Genomic DNA, 21,724 nt, shown 5'->3' on the forward strand with positions numbered 1-21,724 from the left:
AGATGGTCAGTAGCAAAAAGTATGATTTTAAAATGACTGACCAACCTATCGACCGACCGACCGACCGACCGACCGACCGACCGACCGACCGACCGACCGACCGACCGACCGACCGACCGACCGACCGACCGACCGACCGACCGACCGACCGACCGACCGACCGACCGACCGACCGACCGACTGACTGACTGACTGACTGACTGACTGACTAAATAAATGAATTACGGGCTGGCTGGCTGGCTGGCTGACCAGCTTACTTAACTGACTGATTGACCGACCGACTGACTGACTGACTGACTGACTGACTGACTGACTGACTGTAACAGTAACAGTAAATCTTTATTGTGCCTTACACTCCAAAGGGAGGTATTGGTCTAGTTACAATAAAGGTGTTATAGCAACTATGCTAACAAATTACTTAATAACAAACAATGAAATTACAATGCAAACGTTTACGGTAATTATTGGACTATTACTTATACAACTATTTATTGATATAACTTTCAATTTAAAACTTCTTTTCTTTTTTGAAACATTAGGAAGATATATTTAGCTATGATTCTAGAGGTAGCATAATTATCTAGTTTAAGAAGGTACTTTATTTTTTCATGATCAGTTAAATCTACAAAGCGAGGATCAGTTTGTGACACGATTGAATGAAGCTCTTTTCTAATATCATTATACCCTTTGCAATACATTAAAAAATGCTGTTCGTCCTCTATGTGGTTTTCCTTACATACCAAGCACTTTCTTTCTTCAACTGGTATGGATGCTCCTGCATTTTCATATTTTCCAGTCTGTATGCGTAGGGAATGTACCCCTAATCTTAGTTTAGTTATTTTTATTCGATGCGCTGGATTTTTAACTGTAGTGAGATACTCTTCTAATTGGTAATCTTTTTTAACTTCTTTGTGAGTGAATTTTTCTCTAGAGCTAACTGACGCGCAATTTCGGACCTTTGACCAATTTTGGAAATAATTTTTTCTTAATCTATGTTTAATTTTTGAGCAAGAATTCGTTGAAAGTTGTGGGGCTGATGTGTCATTATCGGAGAGAATTCCTAATGCTTCATCATCATTTAATAAACTAACAGATTTAGTATGTTTTTTGGCGTAAAGAAATGCATGATTTAATATGGGATTGGTTATCTTATGTTCTAATCTTTGAAAATAGCATAAGATAGATGCTTTAATGTCTATTGCTAAAGGGTATCGACCTAGTTCTGCTCTACATGCTACGTTTTCTGCATACCATGGTACATTTAATGCTTGTTTGCAAAACCGGATGTGAACTTGTTCAATTGTACTTTTATCGAAATGTGTTTTGTATGATAAAAGTTCGGGTCCCCATATTTCACAACCATACAAAAGTATGGGTTTAACTAAAGCATCAAAAAGTTTATTTCGTATCACAATTGTTGATGAATCAATGTTGGATAGAAATCGTTTAATGATGGAAATAACTTTGGTAGCCTTTTTGCTAATTATTTCTCTTGCATAGGTGTAACGACCAGAAGATGTCATTTCTATGCCTAGATATGTTTGTTTGTCGACAATATTTAAAGTTTCATTGTCGTATTTAAAATCTTTTTTGTGTTTGTTCTGACCGTTACCACTAAATACAATGATGTTTGATTTTTTGGTGTTTACTTTTAGTTTACTGACTGACTGACTGACTGACTGACTGACTGACTGACTGACCGACTGATTGCCTGACTGACTGACTGACTGACTTACTGACTTACTGACTTACTGACTTACTGACTTACTGACTGACTGACTGACTGACTGACTGACTGACTGGCTAGCTGAATGACTAGCTGGCTGATCGGCTAATTTAATTGGCTTGCTCGCTGACTGACTGTCTGACTGACTGACTGACTGACTGACTGACCGACTGATTGCCTGACTGACTGACTGACTGACTGACTGACTGACTGACTGACTGACGTACTGACTTACTGACTGACTGACTGACCGACTGATTGCCTGACTGGCTGACTGACTGACCGACTTATTGCCTGACTGACTGACTGACTGACTGACTGACTGACTGACTGACCGACTGATTGCCTGACTGACTGACTGACTGACTGACTGACTTACTGACTTACTGACTTACTGACTGACTGACTGACTGACTGACTGACTGACTGACTGGCTAGCTGAATGACTAGCTGGCTGATCGGCTAATTTAATTGGCTTGCTCGCTGACTGACTGTCTGACTGACTGACTGACTGACTGACTGACCGACTGATTGCCTGACTGACTGACTGACTGACTGACTGATCATGACTGACTGACTGACGTACTGACTTACTGACTGACTGACTGACCAACTGATTGCCTGACTGGCTGACTGACTGACCGACTTTTTGCCTGACTGACTGACTGACTGACTGACTGACCGACTGATTGCCTGACTGACTGACTGACTGACTGACTGACTGACCGACCGATTGCCTAACTGACCGACTGATTGCCTGACTGACTGACTGACTGACCGACCGACCGACCGACCGACCGACCGATTGCCTGACTGACTGACTGACTGACTGACTGACTGACTGACTGACTGACTGACTAGGGAGACCCCAGTGACGTGCTCCACCCAGACGTTTCTAAGTATATCCCCCATAAGTCGTTTTTTTCCCCTTTTCATCTAGTTGCCTAGACATTTTGTCAGTTCTCGTTACGTTTGCACAAGGTCATGAAATGGATAAAAGAGCCTAATAACACTACGTTGTTTTTGCTGGCAGCTAAATCAAAAAAGACGGAGATGGAAGATTTACTTTTCAATGTAGATGCTGAGGGCAGCACTCTGCTTCATTTCGCGGTTGAAAGTGGAATCTCCGAGGTAAGAAATCTCTTCAAGGTTATTCTAAATTATTTTTCAATAGTGAGACCCTTGTTTGATGCTTGTAATCGTCTTTGCTTTAGGTAGTGCAACTTTGTCTGGACAACGGAGCTGTTATTCGACAGCCAAAGGTTAGCAGTGTTACAAACTAAATGTCTTTTAACTTGTCATCTAATGAACACCGCAAGATAGATTGTGTAGATTGTATAGACTACCGTAGAATTCCGGTTATAAGCCCTGGGCTTATACAACTTCGTAAGGGGTTTTGGGTGGGCTTATAAGCGGAGGGGCTTATATCCGGGAGGGCTTAAAAGCGGAATGAAAAAATCGTTTCGAAAAGAGCCACGGGAGTGTTGATCGAAATACCTTTTTTAAGTTAAAAACGCATAATAAAGCAACATTTAGCCCTGTTCAGTACTGTCATCCGGTAGAGGGGGGCTTATATCCGGGAGTGCTTATAATCGGATGTATTTTTTTGTTTCGAGATAGATGGGCCTATAACCGGGGGGGCTTATAAGCGGGGGGCTTATAATCGGAATTTTACGGTGTTCGTTTACAAAAACGTAATTGATGCTGTTGACTGACAGACCGACCAACTATTTACCATTACCATTGCCAGTAACATTACCATTACTTTTGTTATTGCTATTTCTATTACGTAATGTTTAATAAACGAGCAGAAGTGCTTTATCAAGATTAAAACACGAGGCGCAGCTGAGTGTTTTAGACTTGATGAAGTACGAACTGCGAGTTTATTGAACGGCCGCATAAGCCTTTGATGTAGATCTGTCATTCTTGCACTGATACCAAGATTGGACATGAAAATTAGCCGTGTCTTTATCAGATATAAAGAAACTCATTAAACATTAATTTACTTTGTATTTTATTAATGAATCATTAATGAGTTTTGACTATTACTACTACTATTACTTTAACTGTTACTATTACTTTAACCATTGCCATTGCCATTGTCATTACTAATCATTCATTCATTCATTCATTCACTCTCTCACTGACTCACTCACTTACTCATTCATTCATTCATTTCATTTTTTGCCCATTTACTTTATTTTTCAACTAATTGATTCAGAAAAGTGATGGAAGTACCGCATTCCATGTGGCGTGCGCTCAAGGAGCTATAGAGATAGTTCAACTTTTTGCATCTCAAGATGAAGGCATTTGTAAAACCCGTTTGACTGACAACCAAGGCTTGACTCCCCTGCACATGGCTGCGCACAACAACCATATAGCTGTTGTACAGTATCTTTTACAGCAGGTAAGTAATATTTGCCCCCCACTCCCCATGGGGGCACTAAGTATCAATTTGTGCGGGGGTTTACCGCTGGGACTCTGAAACACTCCTCTATACCAGACCACCCATGTTTAGCTGATTTTGCAACCCTATAGTATACTAGACACCAAAAATTCCCACCCTTCCCCAGACTTGCTTTTTAAGAACTTTATCACTATAAGTGTTTTTAATGGAAAACGTCTGTCAATAACGTAGCGGTTCCTGCGATGATTCTATTTACGTTTAGCAAGCCCCTCTTCTCTTCAAAGTTTCTATTCCTATTCTGGACGTACTTAATTCTTCATACAGCAGAACAATTTCCCTGTAAATGATACCATATTAGCTCATATTCTTGACGGAAACTCTCTGTTTTCTAGACCCTTTCCCAGACTGAGCTGCTTGAAAACCATATACCTTTCACAGTGGCACATAATGTAGCACCATGTAGCACATTATATGGGAATACCCGGGGTTTGACCCTACCGAAAAGTGTCAAAAAAAAACCTGATGATTTTATATTCTTAATGTGATAGATTCACACCAGAAAGCGCTACAATTCTATATTCACTCCATAATCTTTTCCATGATTTTTAATAAACCACGCTGTCTTTTCACGTAGATAAAATGGCAGTAACAATGTAACCCGAATCCCTCGAACATATCTTTATCTCTTGTCATTATGCCGAAAATTTCTGGGCAGAGGTTATTATAATAAGTGGCTCTGCAATTTAAAAGTCAATGTTAAAAATCTTAACAACAGAGAAATCTTGCTTGGAATGCCGGGTTGTGAAGATGAGTTTTTTGTCAATCATGTAATACTTACTGCTAAACATTATTTGTATTCATGCCGTTGTAAGAACACCTATCCTCTCATTAATGTTTTCACTGCTAGACTAGACAAGATTCAAAATCTTGAACTGCTGATTGCAAAATTAAAAAAATAATCTCTCTAACCATACTGCGAAATGGGGCAAATTTCTAAGATTATGATCTACTGTGACAACGGGTTTTGTGTCTGTGACACGGGATTTGTTGCTCAAAACTCTTCAACGGGGAACGGGCGATGAGAGGCCTTTCTTCGGCTGAAACTGTCGACTAATTGGACTGAACGAACTGAACTGGGGATAGCTCAGAGCAACCACGCTTGCTGCGAGAGAGGAACTTGTCACGGGTTCCAAAGTACCGAGGGATCTGCTACACTGGAATCAGGACACAAGAACTTGGACTTCACAGGTTTATTCTTCGTCTCGGCGTAAATCCTCTATGTAACTCCACGAGATGTAAATCGACTTTACAATGATAACAGCACTCTATATATACTAACGCTAAGCCTGATTGCATCATACTAAGTACAATTGAAAGAAGGCTGAATAAAGTCAGCTTAAAACTCAAAGGTAAAGTGAATAAGTTCAGCTGGCGAGTTTGTAGACTAAAGTACAGCTAAATAAAATTCAATTAGAAGTATTTTAAACTAAAAACAAGATTGAATAGAGTCGGCTTATTTGAAATCGTAATCTAACCAAACTCAATTATGAACAAAAGCTAAAACAAAAAGATACATCTGTCAAATGTATATTCAACCTTGAAAGCTGCCTAAATTCGAATTGTTTTCGGTAATGGACAAAACGAAAATTGAAATTAACTTCTTTTATATTTTTCCCTTGAATACAACCCTAGTTTAAACAGCGACAACCCACACGCGCGGTTATTTACTTAAAGTATAAAAGTAGTTTACTTAAGCATATAAATCGCTGTTTGCCTGTAAAACTCATATTTGCACAGTTTCCCGATGAATGTAACTCTAAAAGTGCAAAAGTCCTTTTTTATGATAATTTCCCTAAACATTGATTAATTCCTCCTGACACTACGCATTTAATACTAGGCTTTAGATACTTCTTATGCGTATTATTGAACAATATTGGGTCTGTCGTGTGTTGTGATGTAGTGTATGTGTGCTTAAACACATGTGTTTCTGAATGCGTGTAATAGAAATAATTATTTAAAAGATTCTAATTAGCCTTTATATTGTAACAAAGGTAAATGGTTCTTTTTAAATTAAAATATTACAAGTAATGATCTCATCTTTTTTTTCCGCTGTTTTAAGTGATGTAGTGTAATGTTTATTGTAAGTAGTTTAATGTGTAATGTATATTGTAATTAGTTTTAATCTTATGTGAACGTGTAAAGTGTTGTAAAAAATAAGCAGATTGCTAAAAAAATAAAAAAATTACAAAAAAAAAAGTAACAATGTTACTCCTTTACATTTATTGGTTAAACCAGACCAAACTACATCGAGAAAGTTTAAAACCCGGGTATCCCGTGGGACCATACCGTCATGCACAGAACGTGTGCGCACTAACAGAAGGAGTCACTGTCCTTAAAAAAATACAAATTTTTAACTGATATTGTGCAAATATTATAGGGTGCTTCAGTTGACCCCCGTGACAAACTTCGCCGCACCCCTCTCTTCTTAGCAGCTGGGGAGGGTGCAACAGAGTCTGTGCAGGCGTTGATTAACGCTAGGTGCTGACGTCACAATCAAAGATGTGGATAGGCGATCTTGTGTGCTGGTAGCTGTGGGAAAAACAGCCACTATGGAGGTGTTACTACAGGTATGAACTTTTTTAGCCTTTACATTAATTTGTAGATAGATTCCACTGACTTTGACACTGTCAAAGTCCCGTTGAAACCACAGGCGTCCCAAACTCACGATTCGAGAAATTGATCGAATAAATGATTTATGTAAGCGAATGAATGATTTATGTAAGCGAATGAATGATTTATGCGAGCGTATGAATAATTTATGTGAGCTTTTTGAATGATTTATGTAAGCGTATGAGTGATTCATGTAAGCGTATCGAGTGAGACGTGACAACTTGAAGTGCGCGGTGTTGTGTTACAATTTAGGCCGTTGGAGATATGAGCGCTCTATAAGAATTTGTATGGAGTTTAAAATAACGTGAAATAAAAGCGCTCGACGAAAAAAAATTTTACCTTCTTTTCAATAACCGGACCACTATTGTCTTGAGTGAGGCGGGGAGGGGGGGGGGGGGGGGGGAGGGGGGTTGAGAGGAGGATTGGACAATGTTTCTGGGCGAAATATTTTTTCACCTTCAGGTTGCGCAAGATTTTTTTAAAAAGATTTTTCTTATCTTTTTGCCTCATGGCTCTCCTTGGACAATTTTTTTCAGCCGTTTTTTCTGAGCATGTTATTTTTGGAATTGGCCACCCCCTTCCCCCTCAAAGAAATAATGGTCCATCCCTAAGAAGACGACTTGTGAGTGGTGCGCTACGGAAAGCCTGTTCGCAGGCTAACACCCGAAGGACATCGCGAAGCTATGATAAACTAGTACACTGACTATTTTATAGCAATTTCTAAGTAAAAAGACTTTGTATAATTAGCAAGCGTTTTTTCCTTCTCAGAAACGAGCAGCTTATCGATTGATAACTGAAAAGGACAACACAGGATTTGCCCCAGTCCACTATGCTGCGAAATATGGTCATCTTCAGGTGAGGGGTCTATGATAAATAAAATAAATAAAGGTACCACCATACTTCGATAAATAATTATTTAATTATATATGTTTAAAATCCAACAGAATATCTTACTGTTCATGGAGCGAAATAGAGCGGCCACTACTGTGATGTCATATGGACTAGACACGGCTCTTCATGGAGCGGCCAGGTAAAACAACACTTATCCAAAATAGTCTGCATATGAATTCGTCGATTCGTTAACATAATTTATTATATAACCACGAGTGTTTTACTGAAAAAAAAACCCAGGACTACTGATAAAATTCATACGCAAAAAAAAAATGTTGTTTCAGTCTTATCTGTTTGTCTAAACAATAAAAATAACATTTTACGTTGGTTCAATGATATGAATTTTATGTTCGAGTGGCAAAATATCCTAAATGGTAGTCAGTTTTTTTATTGCCCTACTGGCAAACATGGCTTCACCAAAGCAACACATGCATTATTTATATATGCGTGGTAATTAATCTTGGAGGAACAGGATACATACAATCAAACAAATAACAAAGAAAATTTAATTGATTGGTTTTCATTTCCAGATATGGCTGGCACGAGGTAGTTGAAGCATTGCTGTCCGGCCGCAACATTCGTTCGCTGAACCTAAAGGACAGTAGAGGAAAGACTGCTCTACACTTCGCATGCGTAGAAGGACATGACCGAGTGGTGGAACTTTTGCTTAACCTTGGTGCAACTGTAGAAAAGTAAGCTTGAATGGAAATATACTGAGTACCTTAGGTTGTATTCACACTTGATGCCTGGGCACGGTGCCCGAGTACGATTACACTGTGCGCTAATGTGAACATGTCATTTTTCAAGAACCCACGTCAAAAATTCGGGCACGGGCAACAAGGTCTCGACCTTGTACTCAGGCACTTAATGGTACTCGGAATGGGTACTTTGGTTTTTTGTGTGTGAACACGGCGCTTTTTTGCTGGTGCTCAGGTACCAGTGCTCGGGCACTAGGTGTGAACACGACATTATTTATTTTAAATATTTAGGCGAGGTCAACAGTTTTAGGCACTTTCCAGCTCTTATGCTTTGATGTGTCAATACTGTCACTCTTTATTAGTTGATGCTACCAATCTTGATATGAAATAAATGCCCAATCAGTGCTGTGAATTTTGACTTTTTTAGTCTCCGGTGGAACAAAGTATAATTGTATGCAATGTGATGAATGTTTTTATGGTACATTCTCAGGGATCATAACGACAGAACAGCACTACATATCGCTGCCATGAGAGGATCCAAGCGATGTGTGGAGTGTATTTTACAGCATCACCCTAAATGTATTAACTTCTTTGACAAAAATCAGGTGAGTAAGTCAATAATAATTACTACGCTTCTTAATTTGTTAAATATTACGTATATACAGTGAAGAAAAAGCCAGCAGTCACGGGCTACTATGCCACTAAATACACTCCCCTCCCTTCCCTCCCTATACTCCTCGGAATACCAAAAAGGGGCGATTATACGGAGACGGCGATTATTTCAAATATTGCCCGATGAAAGTCGTTCCGTATCAACTCTGTTCTCTTATCTGATTTATTCATCAACTAATTGGTAAGGTCAAGTACACTAAACACGGGCTTTCTAAGTGTAAATCCTTGGGTTCACAGTTAGAGTAATTTCTTTCTAAGTGTAAATCCTTGGGTTCACAGCTAGAGTAATTCCTATTCCAGTTGAAAGTGTAGTAGGTAGAGCGGAGATGGGGGGTGGTTGTTTTAGGCACGTCAGCTCAAGAAAGGGGGGAGGGGTAAGGGGTACGATATATTCTAGAAAGGTGATTATTTCCAATATTGTCACCAAAGGGGACGGTATTTCAAGGCTGAGACGACTATTAGTCGAGGAAATTATCTTAAGTAGTTAACATGTGAAACTAGTCATGAGAAGGGTATATTTTGTCTCGTTATCCTTTAAGAAATTAGATAGCCTGCGTTTAGCCGACTCCTATTTCCTCGCACGGAAACAAGAAATTAATTGGACTTCTTGTCGTATTTCTTCCCCTCTCGCAGAACACTGCTCTACATTTGGCCGCCATCCACGATTCTCCAGAAGTAATTTCATGCTTGCTGTCTCATCCGGAGCAAGAAATCCTCATGAACAAAAAGAATCATAATGTTTTGGACGCAGCACTGAACGCTGACAGGAAAAACGTGGCATTCGCTATAGCGACTCATGAGAGGTTAGTAAAGAAAGCTAAAACAGAGGGAAAAAACAGGGAGGATTTTATTGTTTTGTGATATACGGAAAGAACCATTTCAAATCGGCGCAGCAAATGATGGTTTGTAACTGTTTCCCTAGCTAGCGATCTGGGCTATGACTAGGAGTGCCAAGTCGTGCACGTGGTATATCACGTGGGCTGCTCCTGATCAACATGTGTCAGTGTGTGATCAGTATCTTTAACTCGTATTTAGTCTTCGTCGAATTTTTTTTATAGTAGCACCCCTTTGTTGGTACATTTACCGCAAAAGGACATGGATTCGTCCTTGACCCTTATCACCCAGGAGCCCTATGATTGAAACTTCCATCAAAAGTTCACTTCCATATTGAGCTCTTTTAAGAACGTGTTAACACGCTCGTTAAAACACGCGGTTAGTCCATTTATAGTTAACTACACGGGAGGTTGAACAGACCATTCCCTATTTTCTCTTCTCTTGCTATTATTAAATTCTAAGTGAATTATTTCTCGTCGTTTCTTACAGATGGCGCGAAGTGCTGACTACATGCGCCTCAGGGCACCTGGTAACGATGAAAAACCTTGTGATAAAAATGCCAGAAGTTGCTATGGTGAGGAAAATTATATATTCCTGCACCTTATTCAGACTTGGTCAATATTTCATTAAAAAAGGCTATGTCTAATTCCATTTTTGTTTGCATTTCTAGCGATTTATGGATCAATGCGTTACAAAAGAAGGAAATCCTGACAGCGAAGATTACAAAGTAAGTTCTATTATTATACATTAGAATTACTATAAAACATGTGATTGGTCGAGAGCATCCAGTCAATATACAGTAGCATGTGAACTCGACATGATAACCCAATATCTGCTGCAGATATTGGGTTATCATGTCGAGTTCAAAGTCCGCCTAGTTTCCAAGCTCCTCGTCCGTGTAGTGCTGTCAAACTTTTGAAAATATGGCGGCTGAGTGATTCGCCTCCGTTTCCGAAGAGGAATTGAAAGTTTTGATCGAGAACAAAGATTCTTAAAACACCAAGAGAACAACAAAAACAATTGCAAAAATTCTGAATGATTATTTGAGGGAGAAGAACCTGGATGAACCACAAGATAAAACCGCTTTGGCCAATGTTCTGACGAAGTTTTTACGCCGGCGCTAGAAAAAGTGATGGCAATTTGTTTGAAAACGTATAATAATGATATTATTATTTATATTTATATTAATATTTTCGCATGATATCGCGAATTATCAAAACCTCGTGTCTGTATTATCTGCCGAAGCCGAAGGCTGAGGCAGATAACACAGACCTCGGTTTTGATAATTCGCGATATCATGCCCAACCTCATCCAATAATTGCTTATTATCAAGCCCAGAACATAATAAACACAGTGCACTTTACATGATATTTATCAAAGTTCTCATATAATCATTTCTTAAGTATTTTTTCTTGTGGGAAATTTCTTTTCAGTAACCAAAAGACCGCACCTACCTTTCTCTAAGTCTTGAGCGTTATAAAAACTTTGAAACCTGTGAGCGGTACAGTAAAAACCCGCGAGTAGGAACCTGCATTTTCCCAAGTGGCCTAAAATGGTTCTTACATAAATGGTGATTGGCACAAACTTAGGCTATTTAGGTTCTTAATAGGTTCCTATTTTCTGAAACAAACATTCACATTGTTTTTAATTGAGATTTAAGTGGTTTTCAGCCTTTTTATTCTGGGAAATTTGCATACCATTTTATTTATATTTTGTGATTGTTTCAATATTATTTCACGGTTGTCAACATTGGCATTTACATTGCAACTGGAGTGATAATTTATTACGGCTCCTAGGTCTCAAAAGAGGATCCAGAATTTCGACACATTTTGTCAATTTTTCCTAAGAAAACGTTTTTAATCAATGTTAGAAAATAACAACCTATTTCCAAATTTTACGCTGAAGAGGTTGTTATAAAGAGGTTGTCTATCTGGCACAAAAATTGTAGCCTAACAGGTTCTTAAAAGAATAGGTTCTTACTAGCTGGGTTTTTGCCTCCTTTGCCTTCTGTGAGGCTTATATACTTTTCAGACGTTTTATAACGGTTTTTTATTACTATTTTATCAGGTAACTTACGATTTCACGGTGATCCAAGGAACTGATGAGAGGCCTGATGAAGATTCTCTGATGGTACTTAAGGTATGATCGCGAGCACACGAGCATGCGTGCTTTGATTCCACTATTTGACAATCAAGTGCATTTATCATTAATTTTTCGATCTACTCTTATCACAGACCATGTTAAAGCATCGTCGAATCAATTGTTTGGCTCATCCCATTTGTTATATCGTTATGAACAAAAAATGGTAAGAAGAGTTATGATTTAATTTAAGATTAATCTTAAAAATATATATGAATATTGAAAACTTTATTTTAGTCAAAACAACAAGGTCCCTCTTCTTTTTATTCACTACCGTTTTTTCTTAAACTAATTTATAGTTCATCAAGTTAAAACAAAGAAAGTCATAACCGTGAACGAGGTGTGGACCATAGATTTTAACGATTTTATTTCTCCGTAGGTTTTATTTCGATTGAAAGGATATATCAAACACCCGAGACAGTGTTTCATCGGCTATCCAAACACCTCGAATTTCGTCAAAAATATTCGGCTGCGCGTCATATTTTCAACTCTCTTCTCGGTGTTTGGATATCCCGAAAAAACACTGTCTCTTGTGTTTGATAAATTACCTCAAGAATTGACAGAGCTGCGATATTTATAAAACAGGTTGCTAAGTGCTAGTGCTTTCGGTGTGCTCACGAGTGTTTGTTCCGTATTCCGATTGGTCGATAGCAATTGGAAAGTAGTTAACGAAGATTAACCTAAGATTAGGGCTATCCACAAGTTGCTTCACAGTTTTCAAAGAGTTGCTCCAAATTTCTGAAAAAGTAGCTCGAAAGTTGCTCCAAAAATCCCAAAAAGTTGCTCGAAAGTTGCTCCAAAAAATCTAAAACGCTTCTTTATATCAAGAAATTTTTCTCGAATATATGCTAATTTTCCTTTGAATAAGGCCCTCGGACAACACTCGGGCAATCTTTGGAGATCTTCGGTCAAGAAATTGCTCATAATGCAACAAGTTGCTCGAAAGGAAAAAGGTTGCTTAAAGGGGGAAAAGTTGCTCGAAATATGAAAAGTTGCCAAAAAGTTGCCGAGCAACTTGTGGAAAGCCTTACACTGTACTTAAGATAGCATTTGTTTTCGACTAAAGTTGTTCAAATAAGCTGTTATACGAAAAGTGTGTTAAGATTATTTTTTTTCTCTTTGGGCTTGTCAGTGTTCTAATATTATTACGCATTTTTTTCTTTAATTTACTTGTTTCCCGTCCCTCTCCTCCCTCAGGCAAGTGTTTGGATGGAAATCTTTGGTAATCAACCTGATCTTGTATCTACTTTTTGTCATTCCGCTGACCATACTCGCCATCTACTCGCGGGCTAATGAGCGACTTCTTTGTGGCTTGAATGAAACGATGCCCAGAAAGGTAAGTAGCAAAATTTCCGCTAGGTTTTGATACCCAGGGGTGAGATAATCCTGAACTCCCTCTTTGAGAACTAAAACAAGGATGTATAAGTTTTCTTGGATTCATGATATATTTACACGTGATTTTCAGTTTCTCAAATACTGTTGGAGTAATTTATCTCATTATATACATTCCACAAAATTCATGACAGGACTGCGATATTTTGGCCCTAAACACAATTTTTTCCGTTGATATTTTTTGTCTGCCTTATTGGCACATTCTTGACGCATAAAAAACTGACGTCATTATTGTTATTATAATTATTATTATTATCATTACTATTATTATTATTATTATTATTATTGTTATGTTCCTTACGTAATGTTTGCAAAGTCCTAGCGCCGAGACCAAACCATGGTCCTGGGGCACAAAGGGTAGCCAGTTTAGCTGACAACACCCCCCAAAATATGCGCGTACCCAGCAAGGTTATCTCTGTAGTTCACTGATGCTATTTGGCCGGGGATCTCCAATATAACTCTCTTGTCCCTGATAGCTCCAAGTGCTCCAATGATAACTGATCGTTTCCGTTCGTGCCCCCACGGCTTGTTTCGATTTCCTTATTATTATTATTATTATTATTATTATTATTATTATTATTATTATTATTATTATTATTATTATTATTTTTACAGGAATACATTTTCTTTGACGTCCCGTGTCGATTGAAGCATGTGGTAAGAGAATTATTTCCTTTTTTTGACTTAAATGTGTACGATAGTTAGCCATCCTCGCCCCCTCCACTAATTATGTACATCACATAACTGAGCACACAAAAGGAAAATAATTTTTAAAAACGATTTGAGTTGTTTTGTAGCTATTTGACGAACAGGCAAAAAGGCCGGGATTAATGAAGCATTTGTATGATAGCAATCTTAGCTATTTGTAGTATCTGTGAATTTTGCTGTCTTTTGCACGCCAAATGGCAATTTAAACCCTCTAGATCAGATTCTGTCCCGCCATCTTGGATTTCAGTGCCCGAGAAGACCTTGGAGACGAGTTTATTATGGTTGCCAGGTCACTTCGGCCGCGCAACAACACGTTTAAAAGTAGAGCAATGGTTTCTAAGCAAATAGCAAGTTGTGGCAGTAGCGGAAATAAATTCTGCAGAATTAACAGTTTGGTATCACAAGGCGAAAAGTAGGATATGTTCAAATATATTTATTGTCTGATAAATATGTTGTGTTTGTTTACAGGGCCTTCAGACTGGTCAGTTCTTCGTCTTGATAGTCACGATGTTTCACGTGATAAAGGAATTGCTACAGCTCAAAAAACAGGTTGGTTTCTTACTCAGTAGCAAACGGTTTCCACTGTAAATGGTCAGGCAAAGCTTAGAATATTAAGTCTTGATAGAGATATGCAAACTACACACAAGCTACCGAAGGGGAAAGGGGTAGACCGCGTGTCCAGTCACTGTTTAGCTCGACCACGGTCAAATGATAGAAATATGGAAAAAAGGAACAGAAGTAATTCAAAGATAAGATTCTAATTTTCACTGTTTAAAGATCAATACTTTACCGGTATTCTGATGGTTAACTATATTTTTTTAGCTTTACTTTAAAAGGTCTTTATACGTGTTTGAAAACAGGTTAATACGGACTTGTCGGCACCATTTGTCAAAGCATTCGGTTGCAATTGATGAGCGTTTAAGAAGTAAAAAGACTCGCTTATATCGAGGGAATGGAAAAATATTTACACTCAGCAACTATTCTATCTGTCCTTGCTCATACTGGCTCTTCAATATAAAGGAAATTCCCCGAAGTAGAAAGAAAAACTGCCTGAGACGTTTGACCGCGGCGAACCCTGTAACAATGCGCTTTTAAACTATTACGTAACAGGTTTCGCAATGTTGCCGGCTCGAGGACATTTTAATTTGAAGGAAAAAGTTGCATAATTTGATTTCAATTGACCATGAACTAGCCAGTGAATGTGTGGTCTTTTGTGTGGGACAGAAGAGCTATAAGCTAACAACGATTGTTTTCTCCTGTTTCAGAGACTGAAGTACTTTCTTTCGTTCACTAACCTTCTGGACTGGGCAGGGTTTGGCATGGCACTTTTCTATATGCTCCCCCCATGTGACTGCAAACTGGGATTCAAGCAGGAAATTGGATCATTGGCCTTGTTTTTTGGATGGTTGAACCTTACTTTGTTCCTTAGAAGGTACATTTAGATGTTTTAAAAGTATTGAAGTATAGAAACTTCGAAAGAAAAAAATTTCTTAGTCTTTTAAAAGAGAAGTTCACTCCAGAATTGCCATTAATTTTCTTTGCGCCAATAAAAAGTTTACACAAAGATATGTTATTCACCAAAATTTCAGCCTCCAACTTTAGCTATAACCCTACGAAATCTTATCCAAAACTCGACAACTGAACGCCGCCATCTTGGAGCTGGTAATGTATGCGTGGCGTCAAAGAGCTCAGCCTGAAGTTTGACGGGGAAATTTTAATAGTCGAAACGCCTTGTTTTTTTGTATTTCTTGGAGCTTTGTTTGAGTAAAATGGAGCTGCACAAACAGGCATTTTGTCAAACAAAAGCCACTTCGAAGAAACAAGGAGTTTCGAGTATTTAAATTATCCCGCCAAACTTCAGGCTGAGCTCATTGACGTCACGCATACATTATAGGCATAAATAGATTGTGCTCGGCAACTTTTGAGCAACTTTTAGCTTTTTGAGCAACTTTTTGTAGTACCAGCAACCTAGGGCAACTTTTACCTTCCTTGGCAACTTTTGAGCAACAAATTGATATAAAACCGATCCAAACCGTAAAAGGTCGTTTCATTTCGAAGGATTTTATTAAAACTGATTTTATTCGCTGCAACATAGAGCCTGCCGACGGCCATCTTGGTATTTGCTGAAGTCCGAGTCACTTATGGCATCGCAATCAGATGAAATTTTAGACGAGGAAATGAAAATAATTCATACATTGAGGTTGCCATAGACGCTGGGGCAAGTCTTAGTAAACCTGCAAGCGCTTCAATTTCAAGAAAAAGCAAAATTCATGTCAAAACGACTCTAGAGAGCAAGCAACTTTTCTAAATTTTGGTGGCAACTTTTTGATATTTGAGCAACTTTAGAGCAACTTTTTGGTATATTGTGAAGCAACTTTTCCTGAATTTACTAGCACAATCTATTCATGCCTAATACATTACCAGCTCCAAGATGGCGGCGTCCAGTTGTCGAGTTTTGGATAAAATTTCGTAGGGTTATAGCGCACGTTGGGGGCTAAAATTTTGGTGAATAACATATCTTTGTATAAACTTTTTACTGGCGTAAAGAAAATAAATGGCCATTCTGGAGTGAACTTCTCCTTTAAGCAAGATTCCGGGTTGGGAAATCATCTTTATAGTAACAATAGTCTTCCTATTTACAATTAAATAAAATATACATAGAAATTTAAACTGTTATTAAAAACTAACTTTAAAATCGATAGAAGCTACAATTAAAAAAGGAAAGAATTAACTAAAACAAAAACCCTAAATAGAACGCTAGGCTTAAAATCGCGGTCTAATTCGATTTCCAAAAAGGGTATTCTATTTGAAAAGTCCAAAGAAAGCTCATTGTATGACTGTATTACAGTGGACTTCTGATTTCTTGACGCCCAAGGGAAACGAAAATCGGTTCAAGAAATCGAAGGTAATTAAAAATGCAGGGTTTGAGTGAGGAAATAAATCTAAGGGAAAGACGTTTGGTTCGAGTTATCGGAATGTTCGTGAAATCAATGGATATTCCACTTTATTTTAATGGTTATGTCGTATTGAACGAAGTGCCAAATTAATACCCATGTCTAAAAACATTTTATCCTTCTTTTTTTATCACAGGTTTTCATCGTACGGTCAATATATCATTATGTTGACGACAATGTTTGCTACCCTGTTTAAGGTATTTTTTTTTTTTATTTTAATGATATTTATTTCATACTCAAAGGTTTTTTTACAGCACACAAAAGATAACATACATATTTATATTACAATTCGAACACACAGATATCCAAAAAAAATAAATAAAGAAAAAAATAAATAAGTAAATAAAACACTCACGCAAACACACACACACTGTACCACCTGGGAGTTACTGGTATACTAGCTCTGTGAAAAACAATTGAATTATAAGTATATTGAATTGCAAGTGACGAAATTGCAAGTATAAAAAAAACGCTCTGCGATAAAAATTAACATTAAGGTATGTACTTTGTAGATTTTCTCTCTTTTATTAAAGATCTCTCACACAATGAATGCCCTTTATCTGCCGCACAGGAATGCACTAGCATCTTATTGACATATCACAGTCTTAGCAAAGAAGCAAAACTCTTACTTAATATTATTGTATACCCATGTCAAAAGAAAAAATATACAGGCTAGTAAAAGGCCTAGGGCTGGGAGGATGGAGAAGCTGTTGCCTTGTTAGGTTAAAAAAGACGGGGTCACATATACATATTAAGTGTGTGGGAACTTTTAAATTTCTTGACTCTTTTCCGAGCTCAGTCAGCGAGAAACCAACCACGTGTTTGATATGTCTCCTCTTTCTATACAATGGCGCGAAATTGAATGAGGTAATATAACTTTGTTTCTTTTCCCAGGTTCTGTTGCTGTTTTTTATGTTTGTCATGGCATTTAGCAGCACGTTTTATCTGCTCTTAGACGAGGAAACGGTGAGACTAAGTCCATATATTATGATGCTTATGAAGATGACAGCTTTACATTCAACGCCTTAAGCCCTGGCCAAACGGACACGCAAGTAGGCGGAAGTTGAAAACTTGTGTTGACTAGCTTGCGTCTCCGTTTGGCTAGAACTTGCGTGCACTTGCGTTGACTTGCGTTCATTTTGGTGAAGATCAAATTAAGTTAACGTAATTTTTTCACCGTTTGACCACCCATCGCAGGTCAAGGCATTTTTTTGCAGTTCACTTCAAATACTTTATTGCACCCAAAGCATTTTAAATGCTTTTTGCAAACTTGTGTGAACTTGCGACTAAACCTGCGTGTCCGTTTGGCCAGCCAATACAAGTCTGTACGCGAGTTGAACTTTCGACTACTTACGTCCACTTGCGTTCACTTGCGATACCATTTGGCCAGGGCTTAAGAAGTAACTTGACCAAGCATCTGCGAGAAAAGACTGCTTAATTAACAACTGTTCACGCTTTAGCATGTATTGTCGAGGTATGCTGCACATGAGAAGTTTAAAGAGAATGAAATAAGCATAAGAGTCTCTTGCGATGATAGCCAAAAGCAACTCTAGCTTCTTGAGTGCTCTCCAAACTTCCCAAGTACACCACTACTCGTTAGCGCCGAGCTAAAAGCACGAACCAATTGTTTTATAGCATTGCTGGCAAGGCGGTTTGCTCAAGCTGCCGGCGTGCACTACTGGATTATGTTGCATGCTTACGTATATTGAGTGGAGTCTTCGTACTCCCTAAATAAATTGCTTGAGTTTAAAGCGTTTTCGGTGGTTTCTGTGAATCCTGAAGTGTTGATAACTCAGTCGACGTTCCGAATACAGCTGACTCAGAGTTAAGTTAATCATTTTTTTGTTGCGAAAAAGGCAGAACATTATTGTTTTTCGTTTAACCAAGCACTTTGCATGTACCTGTGCATTGTAAGGTTGTCCTAACAAGACGTTGGTCCCCTTTTACACACCTGGGTGGAGAAAAGACACTCTGAGACTTTAGTGTCTTGCCCAAGAACACAACACAATGACCCCGGCCACGGCTCGAAACCCGACCGCTCGATCCTAGCGCACTGACCATTTGGCCACGGTGTCTTTCACATCACATGAGGCTGGTCAGTTACATATTGCTATTGTTTTCCTGTCAGGAGCCGTACGCCACTTTTCCTTATTCCATGATGACCATATTTGTGATGACACTGGGTGAACTCAACTACGCTGACATCTTTATGCCGTGGGACAAACTGGAATACGCTGCACTGACGAACATACTGTTCTTCTTGTTTGTCCTGGGAATGCCGATCATTCTTATGAACATGTTGGTGAGTAACCACACAAAATAATATCCGGGATTACGAACACGGGGAGGTATTAATAAAACCATGATTTAACAGCCAAGACAAAAAAAAAGCCATAAGATAAGAAACCCTCCCCCCACCACCACCAGCTTACTCCAAAAAGACAAAGAAATACCCCAATTACAGTCGAAAAAAAGAGGTCATACGATTAAAACCTCTCCACCCCCCTTTCACCTCAAAAAAGACAACGAAATACTCCAAATATCATCAAATATATGTTGAAAAATATCCGAAAGAACGCGACTTTCACCTCTAAAAATTTATCACCCCTAAATATATATCAAAATCGTAGTCCCGTTCTTAAAAGTATCTTACACCTTCTCAATAGTTTAATTCTCGAATACCCCACATTCCACTTTAAAATTAACTTAAAGAAAAAGTCGTACACCGAATAAACCCACTTGGTATTGGTATTATTATTAAAATGTGAAAAGCCTGTGATAAACATAGGAGCAAACTTATTACTTTGAGAAAACAGATTTAGCTGCTTCCATAAGCTAATAGAAAGGCTGCTAATTGTTGTTAACTCGTTTCGAATAAAAACCCAATATAGTTCTTTTACTTCTATCACATAATCACATAATGTTACATGCTATGGAAAGCGTTAACGTTAACGCAAGGGTGAGTGTCCTGAAAAAGGGGGAGAGGGGGATATACAGTCCATTTTCCCAGCCCAAATTTTGCTTAAATCCCATTTCCCAGCCAATTGTTTCCCAAATTTTCAAAATCCCAGTCCCAGTTCTATTATTAAGTCTGTGACCCCTAATCCCCTTCCCAATGCCCAAATCTCATTTTTCCAATGAAAATTTGCCCAAATGTCAGTTTCCATTTTACCCCTTCAGGCCCCTCAAGGGTGACATTCATTTTTATTAATTCATTTTCACTGAAAGAAAAGAAGTTTAATTTCAAGTTCATTGCTTCAATTTTTTGTGTGCGATTTTCTAGGTTGGTCTTGCAGTTGGAGACATTGAAAAGATTCAAGTGAATGCCTTGATTGATCGTTACGTGATGCAGGTATAACAACTACAAAACAATGATGACTAAAATTTCTGGCACAAAATCAGCGCGCTTAGAGTGGAACAATACATATGTTGCGTGTGACATGTCAATCGCAACCTGCAACTCACTTTGCATTGTTAGAATGAGCCAACCAAAAAATAAAGCGTCCTTCATTCAGGGAGGATTTCAAAATTCTAATCTCCAGGGACAGCGATGCAAATCGCAAAAAGAAACTCTGCGACTTGTTTTTTTTAGTTAAGGTGGCTCGTAATGCTTTAAATATTCCCATCTTTGGCATTCTATTACAGCTACACCGATAATGTTGAGGTTAAACGCTAAGTACAACTTTGTAAAGGTTTTACCAATGAACAAATTTAAGTCACCGTGGCATCAAAAATCGTTGCCATAACAACGACTTAAGTGGTCAAAGATACCTTATTTTTGACCTTTTGAGGCAAAAATCTTAAAAACTAAACGGTGGAAGTTTTTGTTTTTTCAAAATGGGATATGTTTGACCTCTTATGACGTTGCTATGGCAACGAATTTTGACGTCACAGTGACCTCAATTTGTTCATTTTTGTAAAACTTGCACATGTTTGTACTAAAATATTTTCCTGAACGTTATTGGTATAGCTGCCATAGAGCACCAAAAACGGGCATGTCTAATTCTGACTAAACTATTACGAGCCACTAAGAGGGAAATTACCTCATATACTTAAGAGTTGTAGGATTAATTATGGTATAGGATTAATAATGGTCGCCTGATTAACGAGATGGTTGAATTATCAAAGCGACTTTCTCGTAGGAAATGAAATGAGCAAATTTGTTTAAACATGTTAGTTAATTATAGTTCTCCATTTATGATGTTTAATTTTCAGGTGGAGCTGGTTTTAGAGATGGAGGAAACAGTTCCTAAATCAATTGCCCAGCGTGCTCATGTTAAAAAACATGTCGAATATCCAAACAAGGATGAATCCAAGGTATATCCACTTCGTAACAATTTATTCTTACAGTTTTTACAACAACATTTTAGAATTTTCGTCAATACTTCCAAAAGACCATGTCACGATTTTCGACGCCATCTTAAAGGGTAGGCAACGCCGTCAGGATTTACAGTTTTTGTATGGGAATCCGGTGGCAATAAGTTTTTCAAAAATTAAATTCTGAACAGCTTATGAGTCGTAAAGTTAACTCGACGGATGTGGCTGTGCTGGAAAGCCTCCAGTTACCTTTTAATTAATTTTCCATACGTTTGTATAGCGTAGCGTAGTAGTGCAAACCCAAAACAAATACCAA

At 38.2% G+C, this 21,724-nt stretch overlaps 1 pseudogene across 1 annotated transcript in view; it reads left to right on the forward strand.

Moving 5' to 3' along the window:
* Positions 1-21,724, forward strand: part of LOC144638606 (transient receptor potential cation channel subfamily A member 1-like) — a 141,110-nt pseudogene that overhangs the window by 115,907 nt on the left and 3,479 nt on the right. Inside the window, exons 7-28 of the transcript XR_013567977.1 lie at positions 2,760-2,857; positions 2,941-2,988; positions 3,948-4,133; positions 6,571-6,760; positions 7,572-7,658; positions 7,748-7,833; positions 8,225-8,386; positions 8,883-8,997; positions 9,698-9,867; positions 10,388-10,472; positions 10,569-10,625; positions 11,966-12,037; positions 12,133-12,203; positions 13,235-13,373; positions 14,045-14,086; positions 14,606-14,686; positions 15,403-15,569; positions 17,228-17,288; positions 17,986-18,057; positions 19,220-19,393; positions 20,375-20,443; positions 21,307-21,408. The product of XR_013567977.1 is annotated as a transient receptor potential cation channel subfamily A member 1-like (transcript). The remainder of the gene's footprint in view (positions 1-2,759; positions 2,858-2,940; positions 2,989-3,947; positions 4,134-6,570; positions 6,761-7,571; positions 7,659-7,747; positions 7,834-8,224; positions 8,387-8,882; positions 8,998-9,697; positions 9,868-10,387; positions 10,473-10,568; positions 10,626-11,965; positions 12,038-12,132; positions 12,204-13,234; positions 13,374-14,044; positions 14,087-14,605; positions 14,687-15,402; positions 15,570-17,227; positions 17,289-17,985; positions 18,058-19,219; positions 19,394-20,374; positions 20,444-21,306; positions 21,409-21,724) is intronic.

The sequence above is a fragment of the Oculina patagonica genome, chromosome 14 (genome assembly GCF_052425735.1).
Source record: "Oculina patagonica isolate OP01 chromosome 14, crgOcupat, whole genome shotgun sequence".
Lineage (NCBI taxonomy): Eukaryota > Metazoa > Cnidaria > Anthozoa > Scleractinia > Oculinidae > Oculina > Oculina patagonica.